Source organism: Pocillopora verrucosa, chromosome 14, assembly GCF_036669915.1.
Source record: "Pocillopora verrucosa isolate sample1 chromosome 14, ASM3666991v2, whole genome shotgun sequence".
Taxonomy (NCBI): Eukaryota; Metazoa; Cnidaria; class Anthozoa; order Scleractinia; family Pocilloporidae; genus Pocillopora; species Pocillopora verrucosa.
The window spans coordinates 8,558,749-8,572,519 of NC_089325.1; the positions used below are offsets into that span (position 1 = coordinate 8,558,749).

The 13,771-nt window shown below is 37.7% G+C and overlaps 1 protein-coding gene and 1 pseudogene across 1 annotated transcript in view; one reads left to right on the forward strand and one right to left on the reverse strand.

The window, feature by feature from the left end:
* The window catches only part of LOC131776588 (protocadherin Fat 1), a 32,273-nt gene extending 29,899 nt beyond the window's left edge, over window positions 1-2,374 (reverse strand). Inside the window, exon 1 of the mRNA XM_059092800.2 lies at window positions 1,983-2,374. The gene's annotated coding sequence lies outside the window, so the exon portion shown is untranslated. The remainder of the gene's footprint in view (window positions 1-1,982) is intronic.
* A 4,464-nt stretch (window positions 2,375-6,838) lies between these two features.
* On the forward strand, window positions 6,839-13,709 carry LOC131776546 (uncharacterized; annotated as a pseudogene).
* Window positions 13,710-13,771: the final 62 nt, after the last annotated feature.

Consider the following 13,771-nt stretch of genomic DNA (forward strand, 5'->3'; position numbering starts at 1 on the left):
GAAAGGGACAACTTAATTGTTATATCATGAATATGTACGACGTAAAGTTTATGACCTCTAGCTACAACACGACGAAATATCGGTTGTTAATTTGTGAGATTGAGCCGTCAGACATCAATCATTCTTTGTCAAAGGAAACCTCCTGGAAATAATGATTGGTGAATCTCTTCATTCGCGTCAAGGGGAGCGTGTGATCATAAAATGCTTGGTACTAACGAAAGAAGACATTGAAGGAAAGCTTAGCTAACAAGAGATATTGTTTTCGTCCACCATAAAAAATCTACATCGGTAGAATACATTGAATCGAGTGATAATAAAGGTAATTAGAATTATTTTAAGAGGGCGCGGCAAAGGAAAGAATTTGTTAGTGATTAATTTAAAATACATTAGCATAACAATGTTTGTAGCGTTCTTTTATCGCCAGAGCCGGTTTTTTCTTATGAATAATCTCTCGCATTCTTCTGGTCTTAGTCAAACAGTGATAAAAGGGGAGATTAGTGAGTCAGTCGGCTCGTTAAACTGGGTTAAAGGAACAAAATAGTAGGTCACGTCCACAACATTGAAATTCGCCGAAAAAACAAAAGAAAAGAACTTAACGATTGAGAACAATGAAATCTGGAGAGGGGAGGCCAATATTTTAGACCTGACTTCTAGTAGAAATTTAAGAAAGAGCACCTTCCTGAACTGAAACTTCTTAAGGATTGTAATTATTAAACTTGTTCTGAATGGTTTTATACTACCAAGGCGATTGTGTTGGTGATTAACAGATATCCTTAAGCATCCCATATGAATGAACTTTTGGAGGTTGACAGGCTGACCGAGTCTCAAACAATATCATGTCATTTTCGATTTGTTCTCTTTATGTTCTTTCTCCACACAAAGGAAATATCATAAGATATCATATAAAGGAGTACGCTCTGTTTGTCCACCAAATGTCACAAAATGTACACTTCGAGGTCTTTTTAATAGTCCTTGCACTTTTGTAAAGAACTCGACGTTGGCGGCATTGAATTGAAAGTTCCGGTTAGGTTTGTCAATAACTTAAAACAAAGCAGTGTTTTTCTCAGTAAAAAAGGGGTCCTTGCTGAATAAATATGAGGTCAACTTCATCAACGCATATCGTTTTCCACTGAGGTTTAGAGAAAAATGCCGTCCTTAGAGTCTTTGATACACAACACCGATGTCCTCAAGTCACATCGGACAAGTAACAATCAATTGATTAGCATACGAAAAACTTTTGCCGACCACTTTACTTAGCACAACAATCTTGAACAAACAAATCGCGTCCAATTTTAGGATAACAATTCTACTAGACGCCGAAAATAGCGGAGCACCACGAGTCAATGTTATGGCAGAGAGCGCTATAAATCGCTTCGATCATGTTACATACACCAGATAATACACGTTTACTTGTACAAAATAACTCAACAGTTCTTATCTTGAACATTGTAATAGTAAACATCAGTATAGACATATCTCTCTAATAAAACTGATTAACGGTCTGATTTAGCTTTCACATGTGTAGGAACCATGTTGCGCATTGTATGAATAACCAATTTGTCTGACGAGTTTCCGCCATAAGCCCGGGTCGGAAATTTGCGTGGTAATTGCCTGCTTTCATTTTTAAAATTCTATTTCATCGTAAATCAATTAATACTCTTAACGTGGTCAAGGAGTCCATGTGGGAATGAAACTGAGACGAAAATTTCGATCTTAAGGTGTACCAAAAAAACGTCAAACTAGAGTCAGTAATAATTGACATAATGCGTAATGAAAAAAAAAGGAATTCGATAAGTAGTCTTTATGAGCATTCAAACTACTATAAAATTACAGGGCGGGTTAACGAGCGCTGGTTAACTGTTCAAGTCCGACGGATCGCAACAATTACTCGTCAGGAAATTCAGTTATCAGAGTTGGACATTTCTTTAGCTGATTTAATCCTCATGGGCTACAACAACAAATAAAAGAGCTGAGTCACTTACCTTTAGCGATTACAAACTGTTTTCTCGAAGGATTGTCGTTAAGAACAGCTCATCACTTGAAATTCGTGACCGCTTCAATCGCTCTGTTCCCCACACAATAGAAATAGAAGATCAAATGCTTGTTTCGCCGGCCTGACAAACTTTTGTCGCTTGAAATGAAAATTTTATCGGACGGAATCACGTTGAGTTCCAAAGTAGTTAACACTCACTTCAGTACACAGAAACCTGCCGCACGAAGCGATAACGGGTTTCCTATTGAAGCTGAGACACTTATTCACAGGAAAAAATGTGGCTGATAGCTTGTATAAATTACAAGACGCTTGGTCAGCGAGTCTTAACAAACAATGGATGAGTGGGTACACAAAGTATGCCTAATGACCTCGAGACAAAGAACCAGCCACGCTCGCCTTCGTAATTCAAACAGGTTGAATACTTTTGAATCTTGCGGTAGGTAACTTCCGGTGAGAAGCAAACTAGTTCCGGTGAGAAAACAATCGGCATAAACTTGCAAGGTGCACCGACATAGTTTGAGTTTGGATGGATAACTCACATATGCCTACTATTGCATCATTGCTAAAATACTCTTATCTTTCTTCTCTGGAAGATCTGCATAATATTTTCACTTCGTGAGAAATTTAGACTTGCTCAGGTTTCGCTGTCTTACGGTTGGAACGCGGTCTGGACAATGTACAAATATCGGTAGCTTTTTTCAAAACAATGAAACTATAGCGGCGCTTGTCCACCACTAGCTGGACCGCACAAAATCCACTGATCAATACAACGTACCGCACCAAACTTCTTTGGGAACGCCTTCTTCTTTATTATTGTATAATACCGTGAAACTAAAAATTGATTTAAGAAATTAGGGACACGCAAATAGATTAAGAAATGCTTCAGATAAATCAAACTTACATTATTGCCGGATCTGGCGAGAGTTGATATCGATTGAACCTTTCCTTCCTTTCCTTTACTAAATTATTTTCTTACGAGCACGAGTGCTTACCAAAAACTGATCAAAGGGCCTTTTATCAAATATATTGAATTACACCTAAGAGCTCGTGACGAGCCACCTAGTGTGACTTTAAAGATTTAACCAAAAGATTTAACCAAAGATTTAACCAAATCAAACAATGAACAGAAACTCGTGCTACAGGGGCACTTACAGAAACTAGGAAATTTCCGTGCTCTTTTTAACCAAACATTGGCCGCTATGAACTCGTGATTGTGATGTGATTCGTTTGAAGGGATTATTTTCAATCTAAAAAAAGTCTCAGGTCAGAGTGGGGCCTTGTCAGACGTGTGTCAGGCATCATTTCGCACGCTAGGTTTCCTGTTATGGCCCAATTATGGCTATGGGCTCACGCGGATTTCGGAATTGCGCGCGCGCGTACAGAACTTCATCAAAAGAAATCCAGCTGGGATATTTTTTAAACATTACGTTGTACACATGTTTTCGTTTTGATATGGTTGCGCAAGCATGTCTCGAAGGCGTTGAAGATGAAGGTGTTCTTTACCGAAGTCAGAGGGAGTATCTTCACTTAAACCCTTCCTCTCCTCCTCCCCTGTCTTTTTCTTTGCCTCTCCTCCTCCTCTGTCTCTTTCCTAGTCTCTACCCCTCTCTCTTCTCCTCACTTCCTTAACACTGTCTCCGGAGCGAAACAGAGACTAACAAAGGCGGTATTTCTGTCACATGGCGCATAAACTTATGTTGAAAAAACAAGTAAGTTTCATAGTAAAAGGGAATTTCCGTGAACAGTTGTCCCTTTGTCAACGTGTGTTGGAAATAACGGTTTAAATTTTAGCTTGAATACATCTCAATTAGGTAAGTTTTGGAAGACTCAACAAATAAAGGATGTTTACGTCAGTGCATCCGCCCCCTGCTTACAAACAAATCCAGACAAAACTCCATTCATTTTGAGGTTACAAAAAAAAACCAGAGTCAACCGCTTTTAACCGAAGTATTCTCCGATTGGTAGAATTTCAAGGACCTGACCCCGTTTGGATCGTTTTGTTTGGATCATAAAAACAAAATCAAGGGAAGTGACTTCCTTTGATTTTGTTTTTATGATCCAAACACCTAGGTAACAAGCATGAAATTCGGCCGGACAGAAAAGATGAGCGCGTGTGGTGAGAACCATCTAGCTGTGCGAGGCTCTCGATTGAGCGGATAAGACAAAGTGTAAATAAGTAAAAGGGATGTACACGGAATGAAAAGGGTTTAGATGAGTGCTGCCTATTCATCACATTCCGAGTTCCACAAAAAGGAAAGGCCTGAAATTTATGCTAGTTAGACCTAAGATTTTGAACTCCTGTAGCTTTCAGCAGTCCTGCTCCGTGACCGAGCCCCAAAGTTACAAAAAACTAGAACTTACCTTAATTGGGCTGATTTTTCTTGTTTACATTCCAAGATAATTCGTGCTGACTGAAGGCTGACTTTAGGCTAAATATAACGATAGGCATGCCTAACCATGCAGATATATTATTTTAGAACCTTCTGTCTAGGCTTATTAACGAAATCTAATTACAAAAATAGGATATTATGATAGTAGGCAGACGTCACGATTACATATTCTTCGCAAGGATTTTCTTGTTGTTACCATAATTTTGGTTTTACGGCGACTCTGCTCTGATTAAGAACAACCCAGCGAGTTCATGATAAATGATGAAAGAGACCTGCACGATGAGAATTACAACTTCGGAATTTTGTTAGTCATTACGATACTAGACGATTTGACATTAGAACGCAAATGTATTTCAAATCTTAAAGTTTTACCCAGTTTATAAGGTAGTATTAAGATAAACCTTATTTGAGCCCAGGAGACCTTATAATCGCTGTTGTTGACTGACTCTAGTCAGACAACTCGATCCAATCTAGATGGTTCTACCAGCCGTCATGCCGCCGTTTTAGGTCGAAAAACCTTCGACAAAAGAGCATTTTCCTTCATGTCTTAAAATGTTTCAGCCAATATACATGAACACCAAGAGGATGGCGCCAGATTATTTAGGATCAAGTTTTGATCTTAGCAACATTCACGAAGGTAATTCTTACACTTTACCTAAACCACTAACTCAGCCAACTAACAAGCTCTAAGCTTCCATAGCCCTACCCTGATTATTTGTATAGAAGAAGTCTGAGCATGGTAGAAATGGGTCGGGAAGCAGCGGACATACGATTTAATTCAGCACATAATGTAATTTAGTCATCACAGTTTGAAATACAGTAAAAGAATAGCAGCCTTAATATTCTGAGGTTCTCTTGATTTATAATCATAGAGAGGGGGGGGGGGGGGTGACGTGATATTCAGTTCACTGAAATAAACTAAAGATTGTCATGGAATAGCGGATGCCGTGTGATAATTAACAATGTAATCCGTTCTTCTATTCACTGTAGCGCCTTATTATAACAAATAGTATTGAATTCACACAGCAATTTGTCATTGGTATCCGTTCGCGACCGAATATTAATTGACACCAGTCATAAACATACAGCTCAATACCAAAAATAAAGCCTGACCAATATAGTTCAGACCTGATGAAGTGCCTCTTAACTTCGTTATATATGGTATGTCTGCGGTAGAGAGAGGGTATATTTGTATGAAGAGAACGAAAGTCATTTTTCACAAACCTGTGAAGAATCAAATTATCTAAATTACGTTTGTGTGGTGCTCCTTCAGTGAGAGGGGTCGAGAAATCTGCGCTTTTGTGTAGCAGTCGAAAGAGTAACTGAAAAGCTTGTTCCCAGTGGTTTCTCTTTATTTTGACGTCATTTCGTTGAACGTTAAGATTGTAGATAATGAAAACTGTAATCCGAAATTTTTTGAAAAACAGTGATTATCTATTTCGTGAAAGTCGGAACAGTGGAAGATCCTGAATGCAGATTTGTCTTTATAGTATCTCTACCGGTATGGCTTGAAAATATTAGTTTCGATACCGATCTTAGTTAATTTAAGACAGGTAGAGGTTCAACAACATTCGAGAGGAGGAAATTAATCTAAGGCACAAGGCCCGGGCGCACTACGCAAATCTTTTTTTTTTTTTTTTTTTTTTTTTTTTTTTCATTTCTACGCGGCAAATAAACAGTGAAGATGGAAGATTTGTACCACAGGATGCTGTAGGACGAGCGGTACCCGGGATACTCAGAATACAATGATTATGGCTCCCAATTTTGCGTTTAAGCTGAATCCCCAGGTCCAAGTTCTACTCAATTTTTAAATCCATGCGATTGATATTTGGTGGTTAACATTTATTTCGCTGTTTTTCAGTGCGCCCACGATTGACAAATTGAAAATTTGGCCGAGACATCCGGAATTTGTCGAGACTTTTGATGGAGCAAAACAAATTTTGTCAGCCAAATGCGCGTGGGCCCTAATAATGTAAATTTACCGTGGATTTCGTGGATTTACCGTCTTCGCTTCGTTCCCAGTCTCCTTGGGTCCTTTTCTAACGTTTGTTCAATTTATTGCTTGCATCAGGTACAGATCAGAATTAGAGGGGATGAGATACTTGATTACTATCGTAATATTAACAGCAGTATTTGAAATAGTCGGTAGTTTTCATTCTAGAAAAGAACTGGGACGTGGTAACGACGAAACAGTGACTGCAGAATCTCTCGATGCATTGGAGCAATTTTGTGAGGGCAGCGAGCGATGCAAGGTAAGAACTCCACAGGAGCAAATGTATAAAATTCAGACATTGTAATACTGCTTCATACGTAACAAAGGAAATGGTGGAATCCGCAAAGTTAAGGAAATTAAAGAAAAATATAGTAGTCTTAGCTAGTTCAAGCACAAGCAACGTCCTACCACTACTCACCCCCACTCCCTATGGAAACGGATGAGCTTACCCAGTCCTCCACGATCGCCGCCGATTAATCTCTTTCCGCGTGCTGTTTCGTTGACATGGCGTTTCGTAGTCGAACCAGCCTTTTGTTTCGTTCTTCTCTCAGCGCTTTTAGAACGGTAGCAGCTAGGAGAACATTTACTTCTCGTTTCAAGGAAAGTGGGTCCTATTTTAAATTCGCTGGACCTGTTCTGATCGGTGCTTCGGCTGCTACTGCAGGACTATTTGCTGCAAATCAATTGTACAGGAACAATTTTACCCTCATTGGAAATGTTCACGCCGCAACAAAGGTGGGAATTGTGAATGTTACAGTCATTTATTCTAGAAGTATAATTCTATGCGCGCTTTCTCCTCTAACTTAAAGATGTTCTGTACCTGAAGATTATTTTCGGTATCTGAAACGATATTGGTCGAGTTTTTACACCCCCCGCAACCCCACTTTTTTTTAGCCTCCAAAATATCCTGATATTTACGGCCATATTTCGTTGAATTCTCCTATTAATACGATGATACGACCACCTCCTCTCCTCTTCATATTTGAAGAAAGTGCTCACAACTCAAACCGGAAAATTGTTCAATAATGGTGACGGTACTTTGTACATTAAGTGTAGAAGAGTGTTGGCACCCAGTCATAACCCAGTTGTCACCCAATAGAACCTTACCTCGCTTTTCATTCATAACGTAGAGAAAATGTCAGGACCTTAGAGAACCATGAAGATTACTGATCACTTCACATAAACCTCCACCAATGTCATCTATTGCATAATTTGCACTTATGGCAAAAAGTTATACATTGGTGAAACAGGAAGACGACTTGGTGACCAATTCTGAGAAAACCTTTACAACATAGAAAGAATGACAAGGATGCATCCAAACCAGTCACCTTAATGGTCATAAGAAGCATGTGGCCGTCAAGGATCTTATATGTGAACTGCAGTATAAGAAATAGGTGTGATCTTCACAGCAATGAACACTGCTAAAGCAGTAATGAAAGTGACCCTAGAAAAAAAAAATCCAGGTCTATGCATGATTAGAACCCATGACCTCTACAATACTTATGCAGTGCTCTACCAACTGAGCTAACAAGCCAACTGGGAGCTGGTTACTATGTTGGTTCTTACTAAACCTTTGAAGTAATGAATCAATGACTGTGAACTCAGTGCAGTTTAAGAAGTGAATATTTGCAAGCAATCTTCACATTGATGAATACTGCCAAAGCAGTAATGAAAATAAGGCCTGAAAAAAATTCAGGCCTGTATGGGATTTGAACCCATGACCTCTGTGATGCCCGTGCATGGCTTTCTGCAGCCTTTCATTATGTCCAGGTAGTTGGGAAAGCAGCAAACCCTGGAACAAACATTTAACTTTCAAATTAGCACTATTAATCCTCATGGTATCAAGGAATGCTTTTCATTCAACTAATTTGTTCTTGTTCTTCTTTTTACAAGTTCCCAACCCACAATTTCTCCATTTGTTCTGATGAAGAACTAACACTTGAAATGTCAGCTCTGAAACTCTTGACATTAGCCAATTTACTTTATCAACTCAGTTGATAATACTAAATTACCTTGAACCTCACCTTAACTAGGTGAAGACCACAAGTTAAGGGGTGATCCCAGGTGCATGTGATCTCACCTTTGGCAACTTTTGTTTCATACCTCACTGTACTCAGTACTAAAACTGACATGCTATCATATGGGTAGATATTTTGCAAACATCTATTTTAATAATCCAGTAACTGGTCAAAGGGAGCTCTGAGAAGCTGTGTGTTCTGCTCTTATAGGTATACCAACTCTTGCTCAGAAACTTGATTACATTTGACAGCAATTTTTTTGTGTGTTAAGGTTGAAGGCCAAGGTAAATCAGAGATAACCTTTATCATGGTCAAACCTGATGGAGTCCAGCGGGGTTTGGTTGGAGAAATTGTCAAGCGCTTTGAACAGAAAGGATTCAAATTAGTAGCATTGAAATTTATGAAGGTGAGAAACAGTGACTCTGTGTTCTAACTTTATTTGTTCCAAATCAAGAGCTTTTGGAACTTTTTGATGCGATACTGTTCTAGCTTGTGTGAGAATTCTTACCTGATAGATGATTAAGTTTCTGAATTGACTACCTTATTATGTATTATCCTTGACAAATTTTGAAATCTAAATTCTCACATGAGGAACAATTTGTGGATTTTTGGCCATTATTTTGCCATTGAAACTATTGATACCACTTGTCACTTAAGAGACCACAAGACTTCTTTTTGTGTACAAAACCTGGGAAGCTGCAACACGCTTTTGCCAAAAAATATTTTAATTTGGTTTTAACTCTGATAGGATATCTTTGAACTGATTCCTTAGTAAATTTCCTAACAGTCATTTTGAATTTGATTGAAGTGCAAACCAAGGTCACTCACTATTATTCTAGAACAAGATGTTTTTCCTCTACCATTGATTAGTACTGGGATTACCCCTAATGCACTGGAATACTTTAGGCATTGAGTTATGTAATAACAACTCCACACTTTTCTTGCCATGGAAATTGATATAGTAAACCATTTTCATTAATTTGTGGACTGACTTCTATGTTTATTTAAGGCGGACGAAGCCCTTCTGAAGGAACACTACGCAGACCTTAGTCATCTGCCATTTTTTCCAGGCCTGGTGAAACATATGTCCAGTGGACCAGTTGTGGCCATGGTAAGTAATAAATATTTCTGTGGTGGTTAGCCTTAGTGATGAAAGCTGAAGGTTAAAATATTCTAGATTTATATTAAATCTTACCAATGTCACCTTCAGTTAAGTAAGCTGTTAATAAATTATCTTTTCAATATTAATGCACTGGCAAACTGACAAGTGATAATGAAAATTTGTAACTACTGCTGAATATTGTTTGGATGAACACTGAATTCTTAGGACTTTGTAGTTATTGGTTAGAGGAATTGGCCATATATCTTAAGAATTGAACAGCAGATATTGCAAGCCAGCAGTTTTGCCACTGCAGCCCCCAACCATAATCAATCAACTTGAGTGTAATTTTCTTGAACCTAGGAGAATGCCTAGATTCTGAGGTCCTCTTAAACCTGCAGGTTTGGGAAGGTCTTAATGTTGTGAAGACAGGACGCCGTATGCTTGGAGAAACAGATCCAGTCAGTACATTAAAGCTTTTTATTGTATCATAATCTTTAATCCTGAATTTCAAGTTCTCCAATTATATTTTTATAGAATACACAAATTAGTGGTTACCTGCAAGCTCAAAACTAGGGGGAAAAAACTATCTAGTAAAAATTTATGAATATAAACATTGTGGCAAATCTTTTTTTAATGACTAAATGAAGGAAATTTTTTCTTTAGTGCACATGCATTTCATAGCAGTAAGAGAAAAAGTCATGCAAACTCTAAACCTCTCTGTATTCTTCAGGCAAATTCTTTGCCAGGAACAATCCGTGGAGACTTTTGTATCCAGATTGGAAGGTAAGCTGCTGTAGCCTTACTGAACCCTTGGGCAATCAAATTTTTTTTGTAATGTTATTTTATCTTTCTTTTGTGTTATTGAAGTGAAAAAGGTGACAAACATTTGCTGACAAATTTTGGATTATCATTGATGTTGAAGTAACTTTTCAGTCTTTGCCTTTAATGATTACCACTACACCTGTATTTATCCCTTGACTCTGCAGAAATATCATTCATGGAAGTGATTCAGTGGAAAGTGCTAAAAAGGAAATAAATCTTTGGTTCAAGAATGACATAGTAGAGTGGAATCTGACATCATCTGGAAACATTTATGAGTAACGATTGATCTGTAATAACTGGTAGTAATAAATTGAATTCTTCCCAAACTTATTGTGTTGTAAATCTAACAAAAAACAAATTAAATGATATGTGCCCATGTTGTAGCAATCACACCTTTACCTTGAAAGCCATTCCACTCTTGAGTAATTTTTGTTCTCCTGTAGATAAAGCTATGTGTCACTAGGTACCTCTTTCTGTTGCTTCTTATATCCCATTTCCACTAAAGCTTAAACATGTTTTGAAGTTGTTTTGTTAAACACAGTTTAATTTTTTTCTTTGTAGAAACTACTTAACTTAATATTTTTTTTACTTGAATGTAGCACATTGGAAATGCAAGTTAGCAAGTACTTGAATCGTATGGAATATTAAGTTTTTCAGCTCTCTGTTTATGATTTTCATCTAGTAAAAACCAGTTTAACAAAATATGTTTCAATGGTGTGAATAGGGTACTAGATAAAGATACCTGACAAACCAGATATGCCTGTAGGCTTGCCCTGTACAGTCAGCTAGGCAATCAGTAAAACCCAAGGAATAAATAACTCACCCATAACACTTCTTTTGGTTCTGTATTACAGTGCAATTAATTCAGACTATAGCAACCGGATGAGAGTCCATTTAAACAACTCCTTTTGATATTTTGACTATTCATGTTGTAAACACAATTTGGCAACATAAACCATATGTGAGGCTTCTCAACAGACCGTCTGTTTTCCCATGTTTTGTAATTCAGATGGTAACCCATAGTAACTGAATGCAAATTATAATTCTTTCATTTTTTAATCCTAAAATCTAAAATAATGTGCAATCATCTTAAAGACCTATTAGTTCCACAATCATCACAGGTCGACAATCAAGTTGGTGTTTCTTTGCATGAGAGCTTCAGTTTCAATGCATTGAGATGCATAATCACAACCTCGAAATGCAAGTCCCATGGAGGGGGAGAGAAGGAACAGAAGGAACAGAAAATGGAGTATCTATCACTTAGAGATTAATGTAGATTTACACATTTTCACTAACTTGGACAAAAAGGTTTATATGTTGTTGGCTTTAAAACAAAATTATTCTACAAAGGCAAAGGGAGTTCATAAGCACTCCAGGGCACCACTCTCCCTGTAATGACAGTTATTATAGTCTGAATAAAAAGTTAGAAATAGGACAACCTGTGATGAAATAATTTATCAATAATAGCACTTGATGATCAGTGTTATACCCGTTTCACCTGTCTATGCTGAACTATGTTGTTGGCATCTAATTAATACAGAATTGTATTTTGTAAAAAATATTGATTCGATTCTATGATCGGTAAAGTTCATTACTATCGTATCCCAAATCTAAATGAGGATAAGGCCAACAGGATGTGACTGCATTTGTTATTCCTTCCTCCTCTCCCCTCCCTCCCCGTCACCTCGGGAGTTTGTTCCAGTACCTTATATGGACACTGAACTTTCTTAAAGTCCCAGGGCACGTGGCGCTTAAGACTGTTCTCGATAAGGAGCTCGTGATTCTTGCCTCTGCTGGAACTGTTTCAAAAAGTACCCTCTGAACATGTCGAAAGACGAGCGAACCTTCCTTATGATCAAACCAGATGCTGTTCACAGAGGACTGATAGCAGATATCATTAAAAGATTTGAACAGAAAGGGTTCAAATTAGTCGCCATGAAATTTGTCAAGGTACGCTGCTTTTGTGTAATCCCTACTCAATGTCTGATGGGGTATTTCTTTGAGCGATAAGTCACGAAAAGTTATTTTTCATTCTTTTAGGCGAGTGAAGAACTCCTTAAAAAGCATTACGAAGAACTGGCAAAGAAACCATTCTATAATGGCCTTGTGAAATATATGGGATCAGGCCCTGTTGTGGCAATGGTAATAAATTTGATTGTGATCCATGTGTTGAAATGTTGCTTACTACTTTTCTTCAAGGCTGACTGTGACTAAAGTTCCGACCTTTTTGTAATCAGCAGTTCTTTTTATGGTGATCGCCCGTCTTTTATTACAACCTTTGAGAATAATGTACTCCTAAGTCAGCAACAGCAATCAACTTACCACAATGTCTTTAGTTCTCGCATGTCATCAAAATGGAAAATTTTTTTTTGCAGTTTTGATAAGCTATGTATAGAGTTCCTGTTTCACTCAGTATATTTGCGATTAACTTCGTTCGGTGTGAGTTCGAATGAACAGTCCTTTGGCGTAAAGGGAGGGACGGAAAGGGAAGGGTGAGGGTCGAACTGAAAGACAAGGTAACCAAAAGAAAGAAAAATATGCAAAGAATTGAGGAATTAATAAATAAGGCTGGATACAAATAGAAATGTTACCCCAGAGATCAGAATTTATCACAAATTTTGGCAGAAGGAAGATTGAGGTACAAAGCTCGCCTTGTCAACCTGCAACCCTGAAAATTTAATCCATGGTCTTTTTCCTTCTTTTTTTGAGTGTATTACCAAACAGACCTCAATTACTGTTTTAAAAGGTTGTGCTATGTAGAAAATGTTTCTTGTTTACTTAATAACTGAGCTTTTCAACAATTTCATCCAGGTGTGGGAAGGACAAGGTGCTGTTTCAACATGCAGAGCTATTCTTGGAGAAACAGATCCAGTGGGTATTGTTGTGACAAAGGATGACAAACTAATAATGACTATTGCTCAAATTACATTTTTTTAAAGGAAAAATGTATTGTAGTAATTTGATTTCATTCACTTGCAGGCAAAATCTAAGCCAGGTACAGTGAGAGGAGATTTTTCCATTCACATTGGCAGGTTAGTGTTCCTTTATGGCTCTTTTTACTGTTACTTTAACTGTTTTATTTTTGTTCTTTTTTCGGTTAGCACTCTGCAAGTAAAAAAAATCAATTTTGTATTCTCTGGCAATATGTTGTAACTGTTATTCTTTGTGCTGTACACAAAATTGATTCCTTTGATTTTGTCTCTAGGAACATCTGCCATGGCAGTGATTCAGTGGACACAGCAAACAGAGAAATTAAGCTCTGGTTTAAAGACGAGGAGCTTGTTGATTGGGAGCCAGAAATGGCAAAATGGATTTATGAATAAAAAGTCTCCTGAGTTGGGTGAAGAGTAAAACAATGAATTTAAATAAAGTTTCATCATTTTGAATGGTATTTCTGCATGTTGGTGTTCTATGTTCAGGTAATTGAACCACACAGGCTATTTCAAATTAACC